This window comes from Callithrix jacchus, chromosome X, assembly GCF_049354715.1.
Source record: "Callithrix jacchus isolate 240 chromosome X, calJac240_pri, whole genome shotgun sequence".
Taxonomy (NCBI): Eukaryota; Metazoa; Chordata; class Mammalia; order Primates; family Cebidae; genus Callithrix; species Callithrix jacchus.
In genome coordinates, this window is record NC_133524.1 from 53233316 (window position 1) to 53260994 (window position 27679).

Consider the following 27679-nt stretch of genomic DNA (forward strand, 5'->3'; position numbering starts at 1 on the left):
GAAATAAGCCAGGAACAGAAACTTAAACACCACACCTTGTCACTCATATGTAGAAGGTAAAAAATGCTGGTCTCATAGAAATAAAAAGTAGAACAGAGGATACTAGAAGCTGGAAAGGGTAAACAGTGGCAGGGATAGGGAGATATTTGTTAAAAAAAAATACAAAATTAGGCCGGGCGTGGTGGCTCACGCCTGTAATCCCAGCACTTTGGGAGGCCAAGGTGGGTGGATCACTTGAGGTCAGGAGTTCGAAACTAGCCTGTCCAACATGGGGAAACCCCATCTCTACTAAAAATACAAAATTAGCCGGGCGTGGTGGTGCATGCCTGTAACCCCAGCTACCCGGGAGGCTGAGGCAGGGGAATCACTTGAACCTGGGAGGCGGAGGTTGTAGTGAGCCAAGATCATGCCACTGTACTCCAGCCTAGGCAACAAGAGCCAAACTCCATCTCAAAAAAAAATACAAAATTACAGCTTGATAGGAGAAGTTATAGTGTTCCATAGCATTGTAGGATGACTATAATTAACAATAATATATAGGCTAGACATGGTGGCTCACACTTGTAATCCCAGCACTTTGGGAGACTAAGGCGGGTAGATCACCTTAAGTGAGGAGGTTGAGAGACCAGCAGGTCCAACATGGCGAAACCTTGTCTCTACTAAATACACAAAAATTAGCAACACATGGTAGTGGCTGCCTGTAATCCCCGTAACCAGGGACTCTGAGGCAAGAGAATTGCTTGAGCCCAGGAAGCGGAGATTGCAGTGAGCTCAGGAAGCGGAGATTGCAGTGAGCTGAGATCATGCCACTGCACTCCAGCCTGGGTGACAGAGCAAGACTCTGTCTTGAAACAATAAACAAATAATATATAGTTTGAAATAGCTAGGAAGACATTGAATATTCCCAACTCAAAGAAATAATGTTTGAGACAATCCATATGCTAATTACTCTGCCTTGATGACTATACATTATATGTATGAAAATATCACTACTTGCCCCATATATGTGTACAATTCTTATGCCAATTTATAAAATAAGAAGAAATACAATTGATTTTTGCATACTGGTATCTTGTACCCTGAATCTGAAATACTGTGTTATATTGAAAATAACCACAGCAACATCACAACTAAAGGCCAGTTCAGCTACGGAGAAGCTTGATTCAAACCCCAACACCAATGCCCTGGCAGAAAAAGAAAACAAAAGAAGAAACACTACATGCAGAGGAACAAATTTAAAGTTATCCATCAGACTTTTCATCAGAATCTATGCAACCCAGAACTTTCTAGTCAGCATTTTTTTTTTCTTTGAGACAGAGTCTCACTCTGTAGCCAGAGCTGGAGTGCAGTGGTGCGATCTTGGCTCACTGCAACCTCTGCCTCCCGGGCTGAAGTGATTCTCCTGCCTCATCCTCCCAGTTTGCTGGGATTACAGACGCCCGCTACTATGCCCAGCTAATGTTTTGTATTTTTAGTAGAGACAGGGTTTCACCATGTTGGCCAGGCTGGTCTTGAACTCCTGATCTCACATCACAATTTTTTTAAATGAAGGTGACATAAACACGTTTATACAAACAGGTAAACAAACAAAAATGCGGAGAAAAATCATTGTCAACAGATTTGACAATGTCTTGGCTCAGAAGGAAAACAGAAAGAACTTTGGATGCACACACAAAACTTAACAGTGCTGAACATCAAAAAAGATTTTTTCTTTTTTTTTTTTTTTGGAGACGGGGTCTCGCTCTGATTCCCAGGCTGCAGTATAGTGGCATAATCTTGGTTCACTGCAACCTCAGCTATCCAGATCAAGGAATTCTCGTGCTTCAGCCTCGCAAGTAGCTGGGACTACAGGTACACACCGCCATAACTAGCTAATTTTTTTGTATTTTAGCAGAGGCAGGGTTTCACCATGTTGCCCAGGCTGGTCATGAACTCCTGAGCTCAGGCAATCTGCCTGCCTTAGCCTCCCAAAGTGATGGGGTTACAGGTGTGAGCCACTGCACCAGGCCGATTTTTGAAACAATTTTTTAAATTTCTTTTATATAAAGAAAAGGTCTCCTTGTGTTGCCCAGGCTTCTGTCAAACCCCTGGGCTCAAGCAATCCTCCTGCCTCAGCCTCCTGAAGTGCTGGGATTACAGGCGTGAGGCACCATGCTCAGCCAAGATTTTTCCTTGTAGCTAATCTCTTTAAAAGAAAATTGACTGTCAAATAGTAACAATGTATTGTGGGGTTCTGACACAGGTAGAAATATGATGTAAGACAACAATAGCTGAAAGGTGGGAGAAAGGAAATGGAAGTACACAGCTGTAACAGTCTTACAGTGTCCATGAAGTGGTAGGATATTACTTGAAGTCTGGCAGGAATTTTTGCATTTTATGTGTGGGATCAGTAGATAGACCATTATCTTACAATTTGACATAAACTCCATGAGGGCGGGGATGTGTCTTTTTTTGTCATATACCCCACTCAGCACAGTACCCAGGAGATAGCTGGGGTTTGGTAAATGACTGTTCAACAAAAGAAGTCTTTTTTTTTTAAGACAGGGTCTCTAGTGGCCCAGGCTGGAGCGAAGTGGCCTGATCATGGCTCACTGCAACCTCCGCCTCCTGGGCAGAGGAAACGGACTTTATTTCAGAGAAACAGCAAGGTGATGGACTCATGTCCTGTGGAACCATCTTAAGGGGCATGAATCCCAAGCTTCTTTTTACACTGGGGAAGGGAGAATCAGGAGAGGGTGAGTTCAAGAGGATAATGGTGACCAAAGACATGTAGGTGTCAGCAGGAGCCCAATGAGGTTGCAAAACATCTTTGTCCTTGGTGAGGTCACAGTGCTCCCATAAACCTTTCACACAACATTGCTGCTTGTGTGTACATCTCCTCATGCTGGGTTCTGAAACGGACGATTATCATCCTTGCTTTGAAGTTAAACCCTACACTAAATTCCTCCCATAGTTAGCTTGGCCTACGTGTGGGAATGAGCAAAGGCAGTTAGTCCCTCACGTAGGAAGCAAGACAGAGCCAGCCCTGGTGGATTTCTCTGGCTGTTACAGGTGTGCCTTCCCTGTCTGTTAAACACACACAGAGACACACACAAACACCCGTTCCCCTGGCACTAATTCAGATCACTGGGCAGCTTCTGGGCAGCCTCCCTGACCTGCACTAGGAGGCTGAAGGGCACTGGCTTTAGCTCGAGGGTGGCCTCAAAGCTTCCTGAAGGTGCCACAGCATGACGCACAGCCAGGCCCAAGAGCTTTCTGGGTCTGTGGGTGGTAAGGGCCAGGAACCTTTATACCTTTATGCGGGCTGTGCCCTGTTGTCACAGCTTCTGGCGAATCTTCAGAAGGCTCATCACTAGGTGCAGTCGTTCCCTCACACACCTCGGGCCAGGGGGCTTCCCACCACAGCAATGGAGCACTCTCTCGTCTTAGCAGGAAAACAAACCCAGGAAAGAGAAGCTTAGCCACTTGTGCACTAGTAATGTCATAGATCACACTGGCATTCACTCCCCCAGGTCTTTCCGGGACTGACCCAACCCAGCCCTGATCATCCCAAACTGATGACCACAACAACCTATACGTGCCTCTCACTTTGCACTGTTGGTGTCATGGGGGGAGTGTTGAGTCTAACTATTGCCCCGTGTGTTTTCTGTTTCCCTGATCTCAATCTGTAGGGTTCCAGATACCAAGACAGGTGCCCCAGGCCACTCTCGGAAGTGATGATGCTGCAGGTGGGCCGGGCCTTGACCTCAGGACAGCTCACCAGCAGCAGCACCTTGCCAGGGACATGTGCTGCCCAACTGTGCCGCTGGAGCGGAAGGAGAGGAAAGGTCTAAGGAGACTTCATAAAGATCTCCATCTCGATAGCACAGAAGCCTCCCCTTACGGACATGCGGGTGTTTTGGTTTATTTTGACATGTACCGACAGTGGCATTCTCAGGGTGCCTGGGGTCTTCAGCTAACCTTCCATCTGCACTACTCTGCTCCCTCACTGCCCTTTCTACCCTACCGCAAACCTTTCTTCTTTTTTAAATGCTGCCCCTGGGGTCTCTGACTGGTTTTCCGTCTGATAAGGACAGCAAAACACCTTTTATCCCTAATCCTCAAAATACCTAAGAGAATGAGTCTTCAGAACAACTATTTTTAAAATTATTATAGAAACAGTGGCTGAGTAATAATAACAAAGAAAATGCAAGTAAAACCGTGAAAGGAATGTTATTTCAAAATGATCGAGAGTTTTCCACTTAGACAACAACACTTCATATGTGGTGCATTCCCTTACAGGCTTTTTTCTATGCATTTAAAAAATATATATACAATTGGAGAATAAGTAGTGTGTTTATAATACTGCATCTGCTGTTTTGTTTAATATTATACCAAAGCTGTTTCCCATAATGACAGTGACAGGGATGTCGCTGCAAACATCCATGGTAGCAAACACATACAGAAAGCTTGATATGCACCAGAGGCCATCTTTGTGCTTTCCTGCTAATGACGCACCACCCCGTATTATCAAACGCACTCAAGGGACCTCATGTTCAATCCACACGCAGATAATGTCATCTCATGAATGCTGCTGGATGCTTTCACCTGTCTTCTGATCTAGACTACCATTCCACACTGCAGTGCATTCTAGAGTGTCAGGGTTGGATTGGGTATGTCTATATGCCCCTCTCCAACTTGGGTACCAATCTGACTCTGCCCTTGCTGGCGACGTGACTTTGGGCAAGTTCTTTAGTCTCTTAAGCTATGTCTCACAGTTCGTTTCTGTCATAAGGGAGAGTAACATTAGGAACACACACCTGACAGTGTTGTCATGAGCACTAAATGACTGTTATTAGATATACATACATATAATTTAAAAATATAGTCATATATATATATAGCCTAAGATGAATAAATGTATGTAAATGAAGAGAGAGAGAGAGAGAGAGAAAGCGTGGGAGCAGAGTGCACTAAAATCATCTGGCCCATAGCAAGTATCCAGAAGCGTGAGCTTTTATTCTCACATCTCTGAACTTCTGCTTTCTGCTCTTCCCCATTATTCCTCGCCCCGTCTGCCCCAGACCCCTCTCCCCGCTCCCGCACACCTTCACCTGCCCTCCACACTCCACTCTCTTTCCCCATTGCCCGTTTCTTCTCACTCTGGATCTGAATAAACTGATACCAACTTCTCATGATGTAGCTCAGAAAATATTAGTACCATCAGTCTTTCATTAGATGAAAAATGAATTTACTTTTCTGAGACAGGGTCTCACTCCCACTGCCCAGGCTAGAGTGTAGTGGTGCATTCATTTCTCACTGCAGCCCTGACTTCCTGGGCTCAAGTAATCCTCCCACCTCAGACTCCTGAGTAGCTGGGATACAACCATGAGCCACCATGCCCAGCTTACTTTTTTATTCTTGTAGAGACAAGGTCTCACCATGTTGCCCAGGCTGGTCTCAAACCCCTGGGTTCAGGCAATCCTGCTTTGGCCACCCAAGATTCTGGGATTACAGGTGTGAGCCATCATGCCTAGCCAACAACGAATATTAATGGTAGAAGTAATCAACACAAGATATAACAGACGAGGTGAACAGTATACAAAAAATAAAATGCCACTGATGAAAATTAACTGCTAACAGCTTCGTATCTCCATCGGATTCAGATCTTCACAATTTGATGGAGGAGAGTTGGACTTAATAGAACTAATAGCAATAGAACAATCTACATGATAATAATTTTTGGCCTTTAAATTTCACTCTTTAAAATGTTTCTAAAAATTTATATGCTTTTGTGCTATGATTATCCAATGCCCACTTACTTGTCCAAGCATTATACAAGTCACAGGGAGAGGTCACTAGAGTTCTAATTTCCTAGAGGAATTTCCATTCAAATTTTCCATACAAGCTCATGAGGATGAAACCCCAGTATTGTATTTAGGCTCCAAAATGTCCCATAGGGAGAGCTGAATATTCATTATGCTAATAAAATATGCCTTTCCCCCCCCCACCCGCCCCACAGACTCAGACCTTGAGTCCCTGAAGAGCTGAAGAGACAATCTACACATCATTCAAGGGGTCAAAGGTAGACTTGACATTTGTCTCTCCAGAACATGCTCCAGGGAAACGAGGGAACAGCAACAAAAACAGCTTAGAATTGATTGGAAACTTACCGTATGCCAGGGACTGTCCAGACAACTGTACATGTCTTCACACAGTCAGTGCTCTAAACTGCCCCAAGAAGTAGACAACGTTACTAGTAGTATTTCCGTGGTACTAATGGAGAAAGAAGGCACAGAGATGTTAAGGAACTTTCTCCACATCACCCAGCAGTGAGTGGTGGAGCCAAGGGCCACAGGCATCATGAAAACTCCACTGTGCAACCAAGGGTAAGTTCCAAAGACCACTGCAAAATATTTAGCATTTTACAGCATGGGACTTCACAGACAATAGATATTTGATTTCTTCACAAATCTTTAAGAGATGGAGACTTGAGAGGATTGGTCTGGGTATCATTTGGAGACGGTGCCCTGAGTGTGTCATTACCATAACAGGCAGCATGTCAGCGTCGGTCTCCTCGCCTGAAGGTCTTGGGTTTGTACATCAGAGAACACACGAACCTGTCCCTGCTATACCTTCACAAAGGAGAAAGAAGCTGTGTAACTGGGAAAGGAGACTATTCCCCTGCTCTAGTATTGCTCAGACATGTTTCCATGAAAGTTAGAACTTAGGATCTTAAAAGTGCAGATTCCAAGGCCGGGCACGGTGGCTCAAGCCTGTAATCCTAGCACTTCCAGAGGCTGAGGCGGGCAGATCTTCTGTAGTCGCGAGTTTGAGACCAGCCTGACAAACATGGAGAAATCCCATCTCTTCTAAAAATACAAAATTAGCTGGGCATGGTGGCATGTGCCTGTATTCCCAGCTACTTGGGACGCTGAGGCAAGAGAATTGCTTGAACCGGGGAGGCGGAGGTTGCAGCAAGCCGAGATCATGCCAATGCACTCCATCCTGGGCACAGAGCAAAACTCTGTCTCAAAAAAAAAAGTGCAGACTCCAGGATCACACCCAGTGAATCTCATGTAGTGTGGCCACAATGGTGTCCTAGGATCTGGAAATTTGCTGCTCAGCCTAAGGAAATTTCAGAAAGCTTATTAAATCCCTTTGGTAGCAAGGCTGGCTGTCTCTTCCCAGGAGAGACATGAGGTTGAGAAGAGTGACCTTAGAGTACACAGGAACACAGGACATGATGAACTCAGTGTGAGACTCACCATAAGGGTAGGGCAGAGGGACTTTTGAGAAGGCCTCACAACTCTGTCTGGCCTTTCTCCTTGAAGGCCTCAGTTTATCTCGAATCCCTTCTCTTCATGGGCAGTGAATGAAGGGGTGCCAGGAAATGACCTTTTAGATCCCAAAAATGGCATGGGCTCCTCTCAGGGACCATTGAACACACAGGACGGGAGGAGATGCAAGCTACTGTCCCCCTCCCACCAGCCTTGGTTTCTTTCTTACACTGTCATTTCCTTCCACAGGAGCCTAGAGCAATGACAGGACTTAGGGCCAATGTCTTCCCTTCACTAACAGACATCTGCCCCTCACCTGAGGAGTTCGACTCCCCTCTCCTCCCTTCAGCTGTCCTTCTCCTTCTCTCACAGCAGACAGCTGTCCCTGGCAGCCTGACAACCTAGCCTGGCCCCTTCCTCCTTTGTCCCAGCCTGGAGAGGGCTGTGCTCACCAAGGAGGACATCCGTCCCAGGATCCCAGAGTCATGACCACCACAGAACCATCCTGAGCATCAGTGTCCTATGGCAGTGGCTGCCCTTTGACATGAAGCTTCACCACCCACCACAGCTGGCCTTGAAACATTTTCTTATCACCGAAAGTAACACAGAGGAACAAGGTTCCCACAACCCCTCCTGGGGAACATTGTGTCCTTCCCCATGTTACCGTGCTGTTTCCTCTGTACAGACTGCAACGTTCCTATCCTTTTGATGTAATTAAGAAGTTCTAGGATACTTCTTTTAAATCCTAAACTTGTGGTGTATAATCAGAATATCATCACCCACTTTGGGGCATTCTAGACATTTCCAAGGGCAGCTTTGGATGTTCAAATAACTAGAAGTGGCTCCTGGCATTTGTGGGGTGAAAGTTACAGGGAGGCAAACAACTTTTTCCAGAGTCCTAAGTAAACTGGATTTCTTTCCATACACATCACTTCCCTGTGAACTGAGGGAGGATTGTGTGTTGCTTCACCCAGAAACTTACAAAGATTTATTGACTGCTTTAGAAATCACATCACTTGCAGGGCATTCCATTCTTGGATTCCACTCTGACACAACATACCAGTGTCAATTTGCTTTGTAGCTCTGCATGCCTGGGGGAAACAGTAAGGGGAATCCAACTTACCTACCAAAGGGATCATTTCCAGGATAAGCCGTTTGCTGTTGGGGAAATCAAGCGGGAGATGCTGGTAGTGTGATCTCTCATGAGTTCGTGAACACACCGGCTATGCCCGTTGCTGTTACTGCACTGAAGTTCTCTTTGCAGGTGTATCTCCCTCACCAGGCCCCGTGGTCTCTCCTGGAAGGTTGGAAACATACCCAGTAGATCCCTGTGTCCTCAGGATGGGATAGGTGACCTCATAGGCAGAAGGAGGGCAGGGGACACTTGTGGAATTGTAGTGATCTCCACATGGTTGGATGACCAAACGCTGAGTCAGTGATAAGCCCCATGGATGGCAGTCTGCAGAGGGTGGGAGGAGAACGCCACAGGCCTCTGCCTTAGGAGCCATGCAGCAGAGTGAGAGCAATCTGCAGAACTGATCTCAGTTATGCCCTTTAAGGGTCCCAGATGTAGGCCGCCTATTGGTTAGGGTTCCTCTGTGTGTGGGTGTGTGGAGAGAGAGAGACAGAGACAGAGACAAAGAGAGCATTTACTGGCTGTGGAGACTGGCAAGTCTAAAGTATACAGAGGATAATGTCAGGCTGGAGACTGAGGGAAGACGATGTAGCTCAAATTCAAGGCAGTCTGGAGGCAGAATTTCTTTCTTCAGGGGGGATGGGAGTCTTTCTTTTTCTTTAAGTCTTTCAGGTAATTGAATGAGGCCCAGCCACATCATGGAGTATAATCTGTATTACTCAGTCTACTGATTTTAATATTAGTCTCATCTTAAAAAACACCTTCATAAAGACACCTAATCTGATGTTAGAACAAATACACGTGTACTGTGGCCTAGTCAAGTTGATACATCAAGTTTACCATCACGGCCAACTAATACAAATCCCTGTAACCATGAAGGTCTATCTTAAAAAGGCAAATGAGTTCCTAACTAAGATTATGTATGAACCTGTTTTTGTCCAGCCCAAGCCTCCATTTCAGGCTCGGCACCAATCTGGCCAGGAAGCTGAAGCTGACGTGAATGCCTTCCAGGGATGAGGCAGTGTCAGGACAGTCAGGGCCCACATGTAAATACAATCCCAGAAGGCACACATGGTACCCCTGGACACAAGACTTTACCCTTGTTAGGGCACCCCTAGCAGGACATAGGCAGGAGCTGGCAAAGGCCCCCAACGTGCCATCCCACAGTGGGACCCTTCCCTCTAGGCTTCCTTGTCCAGTCCAAACAACTCATTTGCATCCTTGGTTTCAGAGGGACTGACAGAAGGCAGGCAGTCCAGGTTCTGTTAACCATTGACACCTGTTCCTCCTCTTCACAAGCATGAATGACATTTGTAGACGTTCTGCATGGGATGCTCAGTAGCTGGGTTGACCCTGCTGACCCCTAGTTGCAGCTCTGTCAGGTGCAATTGTGCACTCAGCAGTCAGTAATGATCTCCACATACAGCAATTTGGGAAGGCTGAATAGGGAGCATTTTTTCAGGAAAAGAGGAAGGTTTTCAGGAACCATTTTGAAAAACAGAGATCACCATGTCCCCGCTCTCTGGCTATACCCTTTCCAGGTGTCAGGTTTTATGTTTTTTTAATTGTTAAAAAATCAGTGTACCATTCTGTAATCAAAACTTTCCATTTCTTGCAAACCAAAACTATGATGAGACTATCATTTTGCCCCAGTTAAAATGGCTTATATCCAAAAGACAGGCAATAACAAATGCTGGTGAGGATGTGGAGAAGGGAACCCTCATATACTCTTGGGGGAATGCTAGTTAGTACAGCCATTATGGAGAACAGTTTGGAAGTTCCTTTAAAAACTAAAAATAGAGCTACCATGTGATCCATCAATTCCGCTGCTGGGTATATACTCAAAAGAAAAGAAATCCGTATATAGAAAAGATATCTGCACTCCCATGATTGTTGCAGCTCTGTTCACAGTTGCCAAGATTTGGAAGCAACCTAAGTGTCCATTAAAGAAAATGTGATACCACTATTCAGCCATAAAAAAGAATGAGATCCAGTCATTTACAAGAACATAAATGGAACTGAAGGTCATTACGTTAAGTGAAATAAGCCAGGCACAGAAAGACAAACATCACATGTTCTCACTTATTTGTGGGGTGTAAAAACTAAAACAATTGAACTAATAGATATAGAGAGTAGAAGGATGGTTACCAGAGGCTGGGAAGGGTAGTGGGGAGTGGTGGGGAAGTGAGGATGGTTAATGGGCATAAAAAACAGAATGAATATAACTGACTATTTGATAACACAACAGGGTGATTATAGCCAATAATAACTTAACTGTACATTTTAAAATAAAAGAGTATAATTGGATTGTAACACAAAAGATAAATGCTTAAGGGGATATGTGTGATTATTACATATTACATGCCTGTACCAAAATATCTCATGGACCCCATAAATATATACACCTACTATGTAGTACCCACAAAAATTAGAAATAAAATTTGCAACTAAAATTCCAGGTGATTTCAAACATATCTGGAAGATAGAGAATGAGAGAAGAAGGATGGTAAAGTATTCTGAAATTTCATTTTGTTTGAAAGAATGGAATTTTATAAATATTAATTCACAAATCTGATAATAATTATTGGCATATATATGTATATGTATTTGTCTTTAACACTAGTAGGACATAAATCACATCAGTATCTTTCTTTTTTTTTTGAGATGGAGTCTTACTCTGTCACCCAGGCTGGAACGTGGTGGCGGGATCTTGGTTCACTGTAACCTCCGCCTCCAGGTTCAGCCAATTCTCCTGCCTCAGCCTCCCACGTAGCTGGGACTACAGGCGCCACCACCACTCCCAGCTAATTTTTCATATTTTTAGTAGAGGCAAGATTTCACCATGTTAACCAGGATGCTCTTGAACTCCTGACCTTGGGAGACACCTGCCTCAGCCTCCCAAAGTGCTGGGGTTACAGGCATGAACTACCGTGCCCGGCCAGTATCTTTCAAACCAATAGAAGAGGGTAAAAGAAAATTAAGCTCCATCAATGTAGCAACAGTTAAGAGAAGAAATATGAAACATTTTTTAAAATATAGTAAATGGGAAATATAAGCCCAATGTATCAGTGACTTTATAGATGTGAATTGCTTAACTTCATTTGTTAAAAGACAGAAATGATCAGATTCTGTGTTAAAATCCAGACATATGTTCATAAAATAAGACATCCTTAAAGTACTTAAGGTAAATGGATGGAGAGAGAGAGAGAGCCAAACAAGTATTAATTTTTTTAAAAAGTAGGTGTGACAATACTAATGTCAAATATAGTGGAATTCATAGTAGCAATATTAAGTAGAATTTAAAACACGATTTCATATTTATAGAAGTTTCAATAAACCAACAATATGTTCATAGTGATTAGCTCTAGCATATCCATATAACTGTGTAAGAATATTATTACCAAAAAGCCTATTAGCTAATCTGACTTACTAATTAATATAGGTGCAAAAATCTTACATAAATATTACTTAGTTATTCATTTGACAGTACAGCAAATGAATCACACACTATAACCAAATCAGATGTTAGAAGCACAGGCTGGTGTAACATTAGAAAGTGAACTAATGGGTAGGCACAGTGGATCATGCCTATAATCCTAGCACTTTGGGAGGCCAAGACAGGAGGACTGCTTGAGACAAGAGTTCAAGACCAACCTGGCCAAATAGCAAGATCCCATCTCAAAAAACAAATAAATAAAATTTTTACAAACTTATAAATATATTTAGAAAAAGTCAGGTTGGGTATGGTGGCTCATGCCTGTAATCTCAGCACTTTGGAAGGTCGAGGAGGGTGGATCACTTGAGGTCAGGAGTTCAAGACTAGCCTGGCCAACATGGTGAAACCCCATCTCTACTAAAAATAAAAAAAATTAGCTTGACATGGTGGTGGGCACCTGTAATCCCAGCTACTCGGGGGGCTGAAGCAGAAGAATCGCTTGAAGCTGGGAGGTGGAGGTTACAGTGAACCAAGATCAAACCACTACACTCCAGCCTGGGTGACAGAGGTTCCATCTCAAAAATAAGTAAATAATTTTTAAAAAGAAATTAATGTAAGTAATGATATATTAATGAGTTAAAAAATAATCTCAATAGATACTATAAAGATACTTGATGAAATTCAATATATACTTTGAATAAAATCAAATATCTCTTTTTTTAAAAAACCTTTCCATTTATTTAATTATCCTCTACCATCCTTTAGACCTTTTCTCTGAAATAATCATATGCAAGAGGGACAAAAGAATTTTCAGAGAAAAAAATTTTAATAAATCAAAACACACATCATGTTCAGAAACTGATCAGGATGAAATTCCAGATTTAAAAACAAATTTAAATAGGTTTGCATAACTTCTTATCCCTTTTGTCTCTATCATTTATCTAGTAAGCAGCTAGGAAAAGTTCAATGCTTTACTGGTGACAGCTGTATTAAATGGTCAAAGTGCCTTACCAAGGTGTGTGCACCAGGGAAACAGAGCCAGGCTATTCGTCCTCTGTTGTGTAGGGGCCAAGGGCCTTGGCCCTTTGAAAGTTTACTGGAAATGACTAACATAAAGGCAGATTAATAGGAGAAAAGGCATACAAACTTACTTAACGTGTATACATGGGAGCCTTCAGAATTAAGATCCAAAGATACAGGGGACATTGCCCATTTTCATGTTTACATTTACCAAAGTCTGGACAGCCATGAAGAAATATGATTGAACAAAAAGGGTAGGAGCTAATGCAAATAGACTGAGCAGGGAAACCCAGCAAAGCCCGTCAGTCTGGACTCTTCTAGGCCTTTCTGAGCAGCATTCCTTCCTTCTGAATGTGGGGCAGAACCCTCTCCAGAATGGGATGGGGGTCTAATGACCTACAGTCAAACAAGGTAGGTCAGATCATTTCTTTATGGTCCACTTTTTAAAAATTTCCCACTGGCAATATAATACGGCCCACTTTTATATATAAAGGCAGAGGGAAAATTAGTCATATTTTCAAGTTTGACAACTAGCTTTGGGGGAAAGGGAATTCTGGTTTCTATGGCCTGCCTTGGGGAAGAGGGATCCCAGTTTCTATGGCTAGCTTCGGGAGAAGATGGGACAGAGAGAGAGGAGGTCAGGAGAAGGTCAAAGAAAAACTTTTTCCTCTGAGGGTGCCTCCATTTTGGAGTACTGTTTTCTGAGCACATGTTTACACTTGCAAATTGTAATTAGTCTAGAAGGTGGAACCCAGCTGGGCACAGTGGCTCATGTCTGTAATCCCTACACTTAGGGAGGCCAAGGCAGGAGGACTGATTGAGCCCAGGAGTTTGAGACCAGCCTAAACAACATAGGGAGACTCCGCTTCTACAAAAAGATAAGAAAATTAGATTTTTCATCTGATCCAAGATGGCCGACCACTAACAGCTCAGGATTGTAGCTCTCAGTGAAAGCTCAGAGAACGAGACGACGCCACATCTTTAGACGAATTTTCGTCACTCACCGATCAGCCGATTCCCAGTGGAGGAGCCCCACAGGTCGCCAGCACGACTCTTGTGGCCGCCACAGCGGTTTTGCCGGCTTCTCGGCGCAGCAGCTCTTCATGCAGAGCCAACGGGACTGCTTCCCCTACTGACCAGAGTTTGGAGCTCCGGGAAGTCAGAGCCGCTTGTTGCGGACTCAAGAGGGAAGCCAGACCAGAGATTCCCGGGCAGAAGAGCACCATCAGTCTTATCGCTGCTATTTAGGCTGCCACAGTGGGTTGCTCGGATCCCAGCACTGGGAATCAATAAGTCGGAGGTTGACTCAGAAACCTAATTAGAAAGGCGGTTCATCTACAATGAAGGGAAAAAAACAGCCTAAGAAGGCCGAGTATACTCAAAATCAGAACCCATCAGCAATGGAACAAGCCCTGATGGAAAAGGACTCATCAGCAACCGAACAAGCCCTGATGGAAAAGGACTCATCAGCAACCGAACAAGCCCTGATGGAAAAGGACTCATCAGTAACGGAACAAGCCCTAATGGAAAAGGACTGTGTTCCATTATCTGAAGCAGGCTTTAAAAGGTGGATGATAAGAAACTTCTGGGAGTTAAAGGAACTTGTTCAAACCCAATGTAAAGAAACTAAGAACTTGGAAAAAAGGTTAGATGAAATGTTGAAAAGAATAGACAATATAGAGAGGAATACAAATGAACTTATGGAGTTGAAAAATACAACACGAGAACTTAGTGAAATATGTACAAGCTTAAACAGCGGAATGGATCAAGCAGAAGAAAGGGTATCAGAGGTCGAAGACCAACTTAATGAAACAAAACGACAAGACAAGAATAGAGAAAAAAGGATAAAAAGGAATGAGCAAAGTCTCCAAGCAATATGGGACTATGTGAAAAGACCTAATATACGCTTGATAGGTGTACCTGAATGTGACGGAGAGAATGAATTCAAGCTGGAAAATACTCTCCAGGACATTATCCAGGAAAATTTTCCTAATTTAGCAAAGCAGGACACTATTCAACCCCAGGCAATACAGAGAACACCACAAAGATATTCCTCAAGAAGACCAACCCCAAGGCACATAATCATTAGATTCACCAAGATCGAAACGAAGGAGAAAATATTAAGGGCAGCCAGAGAGAAAGATCAAGTTACCCATAAAGGTAAGCCTATTAGGCTTACAGCAGATCTCTCAACGGAAACCCTACAAGCTAGAAGAGAGTGGGGGCCAGTATTCAATATACTTACTCAACAGAACTTTCAGCCCAGAATTTCATATCCTGCCAATTTAAGCTTTACATTTGAAGGAAAAATAAAATCTTTTAGGAACAAGCAAGTACTCAGAGATTTTATTACCACCAGGCCTGCTTTACAAGAACTTCTAAAAGAAGCATTATACACAGAAAGGAACAACCAGTATGACCCTTTCTAAAGATACACCAAAAAGTAAAGAGCATTAACATAAAGAAGAATTTTTATCAACGAAAGGACAAAATAGCCAGTTAATATCAAACGGCAGCAACCCTAAATTTAAACCGACCAAATCTCCCAATCAAAAGATACAGACAAAATCTAACGGTATATCCAAAGATATACATAGACTCAAAATAAAGCGTTGGAAAAAATAAACGTACCAACCAAATGGAGAGCAAAAATAAATAAATAAAAAGCAGGAGTTGCAATTTTCACATTTGACAAAATAGATTTCAAAGCTACAAGGATACAAGGGTAAAAGGATTAATGTAATAATAAGAGATCTTAACACCCAGATACATAAGACCCATAATGAGATTTAGATTCAACGAGACAGAAAATTGATAACGATATCCGGGACTGGAACTAAGATCCAGAACAAATAAACTCAATAGAGCTCTCCATTTTAAACACACAAAATATACATTATCCACAAAATCTAACGATATATCTAAAGATATACAAAGACTCAAAACAAGGGGATGGAAAAAAACTCACCAACCAAATGGAGAGCAAAAAATAAATAAATTAAAAAGCAGGAGTTGCAATTCTCACACTTAATAAAATAGATTTCAAAGCTACAAGGATGCAAGGGTAAAAGGATTAATGTAACAATAAGAGATCTTAACACCCAGATACATAAGACACATAATGAGATTTAGATTCAACGAGACAACAAATTGATAACGATATCCAGGACTTGAACTCAGAGCCAGAACAAATAAACACAATAGAGGTCTCCATTTTAAACACATAAAATATGCATTAACCACTTTAAATACTCAAAATATTGATCAGCCATTATTGAAACCCATTTTAGGAATGAAGTAATATTCCTTTTTCCCTCTTTTTCTTTTTTTCCCCTTCTTTTTCTCTTCTTCCCTCTAAAAAAAAAAGATAAAATTAGCCTGGCATCCCGGCACACGCCTGTGGTCTCAAGTACTCGTGTGGCTGAAATGGGAAGATTGCTTGAGCCCAGAAGGTCAAGGCTGCAGTGAGCCATGATCACACCACCGTGTGCCCTCGATCACATCGGGGTCACCACCTGAGATGTGAGTTCCACCGCCACAGAAATCTGACCTGCAGACCCTAACCCAAATACAGATTACAGATGAATGAATGCACTCTAATACTATTACAGTGTTTTGAGTGGGCTAGGGCTGGTCATCGGCTGCTTTCAGAGGGTGAAGTGCAACCAATTCAACCAATCGACCCAGACCCTCTGCCCCTCACACATTTATTCCCGCAACATTTTAAAACAGAGGTTCTAAGCACACTTGTGGATACTTAACATGGTTAAGAGAATGGTTTTAAGACTGATAAAAGCTTTTGGTTCCGGGGGACCAGAGTAAATGCAATTAACGGGTAATTCCCCTTTGATCTTACCTGCGAGACCACCCAGCACAAAATTAACATGAATAAACAGAGTAGAGACAAATGGGTGTGGGGTAAAGCCTTTTGATCAGTCTCTCTCTTTCTAACTTAACATAATGGTTGGCCACCGCCTTCGGCCTGCCCCAATAAAACCTTTGGGCCTTCCAAAAGGTTTGAGACTAATCTATAACTTTCCCTAATATATCCTTAATATTTTCTGTAATATTTTGCCGAGTGAATCTCAACACCACTGTACTGCAGCCTAGGCAACACAGTGAGACCCTGTCTCAAAAAAAGAAAAAATACCCCTCCAGCCTTCCCTGAAGGGGATGGTCCCTCTAGCATTTATAACATTAAAGGATATAGCTTTTCACATCAATTTTATCATACATCCAGATGCAACAGCCATAAAACAAACAAACAGCCATTTTTAATTCCTTTTTTTTTTTTTTTTTTTTTTGGCTCTCATTGCAATTATAGGGTTAACATCATAGCTGCCAGAGGAGATTCGTCTGGAAGGCTGGGAGGGGCTGCAGTAGCAGCAGCAAAGCTGAAGAAAAGGGTGAAGGAATTTTTCTTTTTGTTCCCTTTGGTTTATCTAAGCTTTGCTCCAGCCCAAGGAACTGATTTAATTTTTTCCTTCATTGGAGGAGAGAGAAACCCAAATTTTTAATATTTTTCGCCCAACCCAACATTGCTTATGTGAATTCCCAGGCCCTTTGTTCTGTTTGGAGGAGAGAACAAAAACCAAAATCTTGACCTGGCTGTGCTCCCACCCCCCATCTCCAGCATAGCAAAAGACGCCAAGGAATGCAGTGATCCAAGTCTCCCGGAGTTGGATGTGTTCTTTTTAAATTCGGTAAGTAACATTTACCTCTCACAAGAGACAACAGCTAGCTGCTGTTTCACAGCGTGTGTGAGGCCATAATCACCTGAGCACAAAAGGTTCATCACCCACTACTCCTTCATTCTTTATTTGCTCAAACAATGCTTTCACCATATTTTAGTGAGTCAAGCTCATTCTAGCAAATCCTACCACTGTCACAACTGTGTCAGGGATCCCCAAAACCACTCCCATTTTCGATTATTTGCTGGGAGGACTCACAGTCAGCATGTAGCCGGACTCATGGTGGTGAAAATTTATTACAATAAAAGTATACAGCAAAATCAGCACCAAAAAAGGCATATGGGGCAATATCTTGAGGAAACCAGCCCAAGTTTCCAGTAGTCCTTTTTAAGGATTGTCACAGAATTCGCTCCTCCAGAAATCAACTGTGACATGTGTGATGTGACATATTTTCTATCAGAGAAGCTCACTAGAGATTCAGTGTCCAAGACTTTTATTGGGGGCTGGTCACACAGGCACCCTCTGACTAGCATGTGCCAAGATTCCAGACTTCCAGAATGAAAGCACCTATCCAGCATAAACTATATTTTGCACAAACAGTTTAGGCAGAGGAAGGGAAACATGGGAATCCTTCCCAAATCCAAGTTCCATGATGCCAGGCAAGGGCAAACATGGTAAGCAGGCCCTTCCAAGGAAAGTCTCAGGCTTCCTATATTATTAACCCTTTTCTTCTAGCACGCAACAACAGACCTTCAAAACACAAAAGCAGGCCAGGCACTGTGGCTTGTGCCTGTAATCCCAGCACTTTGGGAGGCCAAGGTGGGTGGATCATCTGAGGTCAGGAGTTCGAGACCAGCCTGCCAACGTGGTGAAATCCGATCTCTACTAAAAAATACAAAATTTAGTTGGGTGTGGTGGCACACACCTGTAATCCCAGATAGGAGGCTGAGGGAGAATTGCTTGAACCAGGAGGCGGAGGTTGCAGTGAGCTGAGATCACACCACTGCACTCCAGCCTGAGTGACAGAGTGAGACTCTGTCTCAAAAAAATAAAACAAACGAAAAAACCCACAAAATCAAAATCCCACATAAAGGAAAAGATAAACAAATTTACAATTATAGTTGGAGATATCAACACTCTCTTAATAATATATAGAAACAGTAGAAAGAAAATTAGCAAGGATATAGAAGAACTGAATGACACCATTTACCCTCTGAATTGTATTTACATTTACAGAACCATCTACATAACACCACTAGGATATACATTCTTTTCTAGTACATGTGGACACTTCACCAAAATAGCCCATACCTTGGTCACAAAATAAACCTTTTCAAATGTAAAATAATTGAAATCATACAGAGCATGTTCTCTGATCAAAACAGGAAAAATAAAAAAACACCAAGGAGTAAGAGAAAGTAAACAGGAAAATCTCCAAACTTAGAAATTAAACCATCCATACATTTCTAAATAATCCACGGGTCAGCTGGGCGCAGTGGCTCACACCTGTAATCCCAGCACTTTGGGAGGCCGAGGTGGGCAGATCACAAGGTCAGGAGATCGAGGTCATCCTGGCTAACATGGTGAAACCCCGTCTCTACTAAAAATACAAAAAATTAGCCAGGTATGGTGACAGCGCCTGTAGTCCTCAGAGGCTGAGGCAGGAGAATCGCTTGAACCCAGGAGGCAGAGGTTGCAGTGAACCGAGATTGCAGCACTACACTCCAGCCTAGGTGACACAGTGAGATTTTGTCTCAAATAAATTAATAAATAAATATCCACGAGTCAAGGAGCAATACAAAGGAAATTAGAAAACATTTTAAACTGAATGAAGATGAAAATACAACATATTAAAATTTGCAGGATGCAGGTAAATCAGTGCTAGGGAGTAAATTAATACCATTAAATGTTCATATTGGAAAAAAATAAAGGACCCAAACCAATTATGAAACTTTCTACCATAAGACACTAGAAAAAGAAAATAAAAATAACCCAGAGTAAGCAGAATGAGGGAAATAAAGATTGGAGCTGCAATCAGTAAGACTGAAAACAAACAAAACAGAGAAAATCAATGACCCAAAAGCTCGTTCTCTGAAAAGTTTAATATAAGTTAGACACCCCACAAAAATGAAAATAATACTATGAATAACTAATGTATACTAATACATAAGTATATGAATTCATATACATTCAGCAACTTAGATGAAAATGAAACAATTGCTTGAAAGACACAAAAGCTTATGTAAAAATAGATCTTTGGCCACTGGCTCATGCCTGTAATCTCAGCACCTTGAGAAGCTGAGGCGGGCAGATAACTTGAGGTCAGGAGTTCAAGATCAGCCTGTCCAACATGGCGAAACTCGGTGTCTATTAAATAATAATAATATAATAAATGGGGGCTGGGAGCAGTGGCTTACATCTGTAATCCCAGCACTTTGGGAGGCCAAGACAGGCATATTATGAGGTCAGGAGTTCAAAACCAGCCTGCCCAATATGGTGAAACCCATCTAAATAGAAGTATACCTATTAAAAGATGGAATTGACGGTTAAAATATTTACCAAATCATGTTATAAGATCAGCATTACACTGACACCAAAATTAGCCAAAGACAGCACTGAGAAAACAACAACTATAGTGTAATCCCTCATGAACACAGATTCAGAAAATTATCAACAAAATATTATCAAGAAAATATTTGGTTATTAATACATCCAATAATATATAAAAAGGATAATGCACCAAGACCAAGTGGGATTTATCCTGGGAATGCAAAGCTGGTTTAATATTCAAAAATATGTCAATGCAATCCACCATATTAATATACCAAAAAAACCACAAACTCCAACCACATGGTCACAACACTTGATACAGATAAAGCCTTTGACAAAATTCAACAGTCATTCATAATTTAAAAAAAAAATACTCAGCAAACCAGAAGTAGAAGGAAGCTTGCTTAACTTGATATGGTGCAACTAAAAAAATACTTTGGCCGGGCCTAGTGGCTCATGCCTGTGATCCTAGCACTTTGGGAGGCCGAGGCGGGCAGATCACGAGGTCAGGAGATCGAGACCATCCTGGCCAACATGGTGAAACCCTGTCTCTAGTAAAAATACAAAAAAATTAGCTGGGCGGGGTGATACACACCTGTAGTCCCAACTACTCAGGAGGCTGAGGCAGGAGAATTGCTTGAACCCAGGAGGCAGAGATAGCAGTGAGCCAAGATCACGCCACTGCACTACAGCCTAGGCGACACTGCGAGACTCTGTCTCAAAAAATAAAAATCTTACACCTTATATTATACTTAATACAGAAAGACTAACTGCTTTCTCCATAACTTCAGGAACCAAACAAGGTTGCTCACTCTCACCCCTGTTATTCAATATTGTACTGAAAGTTCCAACCAGTTTAAAAAGGCAAGAAAAAGAAATAAATGGCTTACAGATTGGAAATGAGGGACTACAACTACTCCAGCTCACAGATGTTATGATTATCTACATAGAAATCTTGCCAAATTTATAAAAAATACTTCTCAAATGAACAAGGGAGTTAAGCAACATTATAGAATATATGTTCAACAACAACAAAAAGCAAAGCACTTCTATAGACTTTCTATAGACTAGCAACGAACTGCTTAGAACAAACACTTTTAAAACTAGACAATATGATTTACAATAGCTACCCCTCAAACTCTAACAAAATATGTGCAGGAATCATATGCAGAAAACCATCAGAAGCTAATGAAAGAAATAAAGAAACAACTAAATAAAGAGAGAGACGTACTATCCTCATGGATGAATAGACTCATTATAGGAATGATGTCACCAAACTGATGTACAGATTTCAGGCAATTCCAATCAAATTCCCAGCAGAATTTTTTGTAGATACAGACTGATTCTAAAATTTATGTGTAAAGGTAAAGGAGCTATAATAGCCAAAATAACTTTGAACTTTGAGAGGCTGAGGCAGGAGGATTGCTTGAGCCCAGAAGGTTGAGGCTGCAGCAAGTCATGATCATGTCACTACACTCCAGCCTGGGTAACAGAGTGAGACCCCATCTCTGCAAAAAATAAAAAAACTTAGCCAGATGTGCTGGTGCATACCTGTAATCCCAGCTACTCAGGAGGCTGACATCAAAGGATTGCTTGAACCTGAGGCCAAGATACAGCAAACTGTGATTGTGGTACTGCACTCTAGCCTAGGTGACAGAGAAAGACCCTGTCTCAAAAAAAAAAACCTATTTGCCTTATTTTTGTGGATACTTCAATAGAAAGAGAACAGTCTTTTCAATAAATGGTGTTGGAAACATTGGACATCCAGGCTATTTATGCTAGAAGAAGGAAAATTTATGTTTACACAAAAATCCATGCACAAATGTTTATGGTGGCTCTATTCATAATTGCACCAAATTAGAAATGGCCCAAATGTCTTTCAATGGGTGCATGGACAAAGAAAATCTGCTACACTCATACAATGGAATATTATCAGAAAAAAAGAAGAAACTACTGATATATTCAACAACTTGAATGAAACTCAAGGGGCCAGGCACAGTGGCTCATGCCTGTCATCCTAACACTTTGGGAGGCCGAGTTGGATGGATCACAAGGTCAGGAGTTCGAGACAAGCCTGGCCAAATGGTGAAATCCCATCTCTACTAAAAATACAAATATTAGCTGGGCGTGGTGGCACAAGCCTGTAATCCCAGCTACTTGGCAGGCTGAGGAAGGAGAATTGCCTGAACCCAGGAGGCGGAGGTTGCAGTGAGCTGATATCACACCACTGTACTCTAGCCTGGGCAACAGAGCAACACTCCGTCTCAAGAAAAAAAAAAAGAAAAGAAAAGAAAGAAAGAAACTCAAAGGCACTATGCTGAGTGAAGAACCCAGTCTCAAAAGATTACAGGTTATATTATTTCATTTCTATGATATCCTGGAAAAGACAATAGCATTATGATAGAGAACAGATCAGTGGGTACCAGGGCTTAGGGGTGGCTGAAAGGAGTGACTATTACAAGGGCAGCACAAAGAACCCAGGAAGTTCTTTGAGGTAATGCATATGTCCCAGATACTGACTGCGATGGTGGTTATATCAATCTATGCATGTACTCAAATTCATACAACTATACCTCAAGTGTCCATTTTACTGTCTAATTTCAAAAATTAAGAAAATCCGCCCACCAGTCAGGTTAGAATCCTTGCTGTCTGTAAAACTGTTATAATATTGGCATATGCATGCCTAAACACTATTTTTATTTCCTTTTGAGCCATGTAGAAAGGGAATCACATAGGATATCCTCTTTTGTAACTCGCTTCTTTCACCTAACGTTATGTCTCTGTATGGTCTAGCTCATTCCTTCCCATACCTGTGCAGTAATTCATAGTGTGAATCTGGCAGAATTTATTTATGCAACTTCTTATTGGTGTATAGTTGGGCTGCTTCTAGTTTTTAGCTATTGCATATAGGGTTACTCTATGAACATTATTACATGTATAAAAATGCTCGGCCAAGTATGGTGGCTCACACCTATAATCCCAGCACTTTGGGAAGCCGAGGCGGGCAGATCACAAGGTCAGGAGTTCAAGACCAGCCTAGCCAATATGGTGAAACACCATCTCTACTAAAAATACAAATATTAGCAGGCCATGGTGGTGGGTACCTATAGTCCCAGCTACTAGGGAGGGTGAGGCAGGAGAAGCGCTTGAACCCAGGAGGTGGAGGTTGCAACGAGTCGAAGTTGTGCCACTGCACTCAAGCAGCCTGGGCAACAGACAGAGCGAGACACCATTTCAAAAAAAAAAAAAATGCTCATCACAAGACAGGATGTTCAAAAAGTAAATCAAACAGTAACGAACCATCTAATAGGAGAATGATTGAACAAACTATGGCTATAATAAATGATGGCATATGATCCAAATCACATCAGAACAGGTGAGTCATTATTTGGATCAATTACCCAAGTGTTAGCCTGGTGACTGTTGTGATGATGACGCACAGATCTAATGACTGCATATGGGTCACAGTAACTCATGGTGAGCTCACTGGGCTCATCTCAGGGCTCCGTGTGGGCAGAGATGAGGACAAACGGGAAGGAACAGTGACACAGTGGCTGGCCACCCCAGAACACCAGAGACAACCTCACCTGGTCCCCAGCCCACGGATCTGCTCACAGCCTCAGAACCTCCCCCCCCCGCCCCCGACTGTCCTCAACACTTCTGGGAAGGCAGCCCCTGGCCGTGCCTGAGGTGGCCGCATCCGTCCTTTCCCCTAACCCTGACCCACTCCTCCTCCTCTTGGGCCAAATCTGCTTCCTCCACACCTCGGCTCCCCTCCATTCATGAGCATCCCCTGCATGTTGGGGGTGTGATGATGCCCATTGCGCAGGTGAGGAGACTGAGGCATGTAGAAAGCAGCAGCTGGGCCTGCAGCTGCACAGCAGGTCAGTGGGCCTGTGCTGGGTGGGCCATGCCTCAGCCCACAGCTGTGCACCCCCTCAAGCCATACAGAGATTGCCTGCTGCCTCCTCTCTTGAGGGATCCTCCTGGCCAGTGTCTCCCCCAGACCACCAGGCCTGGAGTTTCTAGACCCAGAGTTCAGGCCCTGGGAGAGGATTGGGTGGAGGCGGAGCCAGCAGCTGGCCAGGATCTGGCTGGGGTGTTGGTGGTAGTTTTTTCCTGAGCCCCAGGCTCTGTTGGGGTCTGTCCCCAGTATTTTCAGGATCCAGGCCAGTGCCCTTAGGACTAGCCAACCTATAGCCTGACATGCCCTGGGCATGGGCCTCAGAGCAGTGCATCTTGTAGAAGAAAGCATAAAATGCAATCATTAAATAAGAAAAGATAAAATTATATGAGAATTTTCCTTTAGCCATGGAATGAGCTCAAGGAAAAGGAGCAGGAAGGAGTGAAAAGCCATTTGCAGATGACCCCAAACAGCACTAAAACCTGGCCCTAGGCTGCCCCTACCTGTCCACAAGCAGAGAGGGAGGCTCCAAGGGACACCCAGCCTGGAGCTCATGCACCCTGAGGCCTGTGACCCCACCACGAGTGAATGTTTAAGACTGTTCTCCGTCTTCTCTGAGGCTTTCCCGGTCTTGGAGATGAGATTACTCCTGCTGGCAAAGCTGGGTATCACTGCAACGAGACTGCACTGTGCCTGGAGACACCAACCTCACCATGGGACCACAGGCTTCCCTCAGGGTTCCCTAACTGAAAGGAAAAGGTTACTTTGACTTAGCAGGAACTCAGGTTTGGACTTGGTCTCATCCTGGGCAACAGACATCAAGAAGAGGAAGTAGAGGGGTTGTAGAATGTGGGTGGGTGACAGCAGGGCTGAGAGCTGAGGACAGAGAGAGCAGAAGCCACTGTGAGACTAAGATGCTGGCTCTGGCCAGGAACAGTGGCTCATGCCTGTAATCCCAGCACTTTGGGAGGCCGAGGCGGGTGGATCACTTGAGTTCAGGAGTTTCAGACCAACCCGGTCATCATGGCAAAACCCCATCTCTACTAAAAATACAAAAATTAGCCAGGCATGGTGGCACATGCCTGTAATCCCAGCTACTCAGGAGACTGAGGCAGGAGAATCACTTGAACCTGGGAGGCGCAGATTGCAGGGAGCCAAGATCACATCACTGCACTCCAGAGTGGGCGAGAGTGAGACTGTCTCAAAAAAAAAAGAAAAGAAAAAAAGAGATGCTGGCCCTGGTCACAAGGAGGAGGAAGAGGAGGACCATGAAGTCCTCTGCAAAGGACTGTGCTAAGACCTGGGGCTGATGAGAATACAGAAGGCCCTCACCTGTGAATGGGTGATAGAAGTAGACTTGACAGTCTCGGAGTTGGGTGAGAAAAGCAGGATTCATGTTAGGTGGTCAGCCAGTGTCTGGTACAGAATCATGCTGAGGGGAATGCTGATAGTATGGGTATGAATGGTTGTATTAGTCAAGGTTCTCCTGAGATATCTAGATATAGATATATAAGAGGAGACTTGTTATGGGAATTGGCTCATGTGACTGTGGAGGCTGAGAAGTCCCGCCACTTCCGTCTGCAAGCTGGAGAGCCAGGAAGGTGGATGGTATGATTCAGTCTGAGTCCAAAGGCCCAAGAACTGGCAGAGTCAGGGGCCTAAGTCATGGAATCTGAAAGCTTGAAAACCTGGAGTTCTGATGTCCAAGGGCAGGAGAAGATGGGGTGTCCGAACTCCAGAAGACAGCCTTCTTGTAGTACATGTGCCCTCGAGGGATCAGACAATGCCCACCACGTGGATCTTCCTCCCTCAGTCCACTGATTCAAAGGCCAGTCTCTTCCGGAAACACCCTCACAGACACATCTGGAGATAACAGTTTGCCAGCTATCTGGGTTTTTCTTAACTCCATCAAGCAGACACCGAAAATTAACCATCACGATAGTGATATCAAAGGCCTCACTCTGAACTGCCTGAGACATGCTATTCTCCGCTACAGGGTGAGCACTCACTGTCTTGGTCCATCTGTCTACCGCTGTGGCCCCAGTATGGGGACAATAACAGTTACCGTCAAGGCTTGCCAAAGAAGAGGGTATGTGGTAGGCAGAATAGTGTCCCCAAACACATCCATGTCATTCTCCCTAGAACCTCTTCCAGCCAGGGGGATGCCACTGGGCATGTACTCATTCTTGCCCTGTGCCCGGCACTGCTCTCGGTGACTGAACAGTCACCTCACCTCTCCTTTACATAACCGTGTGAGGAGGCAAAGTTATTACCCTGATGACAGACAAGCAAAGGGAAGCACAGAGAGCTGAAGCCACTTGCCCACCATGTTACCAGGGGCAATTTAGTCCCGGCCAGCATCAGTCCAGCCCCTGCTCCTGTCCACCCTACTACCCTCCCTCAACTAATAGACCTGTCTAACACGGGCTCAGGAGGAGGGCAGTACACACATTTTCCCCAAAGCCCATACCTACCCTACTTGGCAGGCATTAGCCCCCTTTATGAATGGGAAACTGAGGCTGGTCAAGGACAGGTGATTTGCCCAAGGTCCCACCACCAGGGCTTGCCCTGGATTTGCCCAAGGTCACATCACCAGGGGTTCCAGGCTTTTATGAAGCCCGCCAGGCCCCAAAGCCCAGGTGTCCCAGGGTATTATAAGTGTGAATGAGGCCTGAGGGGAGATGGACCCCAACATCTGACGACAAAAGGGACAGGTCCTGTCCATCCCCTGAGAGATGATGGCCCCTCTCTGTGGCTGGTGTCAGGAGCACAGGATAGAGGATTCCCCGGCACACGATCTCCACAAACAGGCCTGAGGGAGCCTCTAGGATAGAAGGCAGGACCTGGAACCAGGGGAGGTTCTGCAGGAAGGAGGCTGCCTACACTGCGTGGTCCACACCAGGAAGTCGGGGGCACTGAGAGCCTGTGTGCAGGAGTCACGGACACTTACGCTACTCCCACTTCAAGTCCACTGCACTCTGCTTCACTTGTGAGGATTTCCTTTTTGTGCCTGAGAGTGCATAAAACATGAGTGTATGTTTTAATGACAATAAGTTGCACATTCATGTAAGAACCGTAAAGTTCAAGGTTCATCACCATCTCAGAAGTCCCCAGGGTACCTTCTCAATCAGCGTGCTTTTCCTCATGTCCCCCATCTTCCCCTTTCTGCCTGTCTCTTCCACCCCAGTTCCCTTCTCATTCCCAAAGTCCTGCCCTCCATCAGAAGTAGAAATGTCGTGCTGGCCATGGTTCCCATATTATCATTAATCATTTCTACTGGCTGGCTGGCTGACTTTCAGTGTGGACGGCACCTTCCCTCCAGCTGTGGGGCTCAAGCCCTGTGTCTCCCATGATACAACAGAAGGTTATGCCTCTTTGAGGAATTTCAGGTGTGAGCAGGAAAACAGGCTCAGGGCACTTCTCTGAGCCTCAGGTCCTTCATCTGTGACATAGGAGAACTCCACCTGCCTCTCAGGTTGTGGGAGAAATAGAGATGGGGACACCGGGCACCTGTAGTGAGTGCTATGTGTCAAAACCTGGGATGAGGCTTTCTTTACCATCACACGTCCTTGAGATCCCGGACCCACCAGGTGCTTTCCCTGCTCCAGGGCTGTTGCACTTGCCATTCCTTCTGCCTGGAAAGCTCTTCCCTCAGGTAATCACAAGTCCTGCTCCTCACTGCCT

General features: G+C 43.8%; 1 protein-coding gene across 39 annotated transcripts in view; it reads right to left on the reverse strand.

Annotated features, from left to right (window-relative positions):
• Nucleotides 1-27679, reverse strand: part of FAM156A (family with sequence similarity 156 member A) — a 52476-nt gene that overhangs the window by 22580 nt on the left and 2217 nt on the right. For 4 of the 39 annotated variants that reach the window (XM_078363952.1, XM_054251366.2, XM_078363955.1 and 1 more), the window contains exons 2-5: nt 8387-8556; nt 6153-6255; nt 5391-5512; nt 3294-3424 (exon numbers count right to left, since the gene is read on the reverse strand). The exons of 2 other annotated variants lie outside the window; for them this stretch is intronic. The gene's annotated coding sequence lies outside the window, so the exon portion shown is untranslated. Of the gene's footprint in view, nt 1-3293; nt 3425-5390; nt 5513-6152; nt 6256-6525; nt 6615-8382; nt 8719-27679 lie in introns of all 39 variants that reach the window. 33 more of the 39 variants (XM_054251370.2, XM_054251364.2, XM_078363948.1 and 30 more) reach the window with 19 other exon arrangements.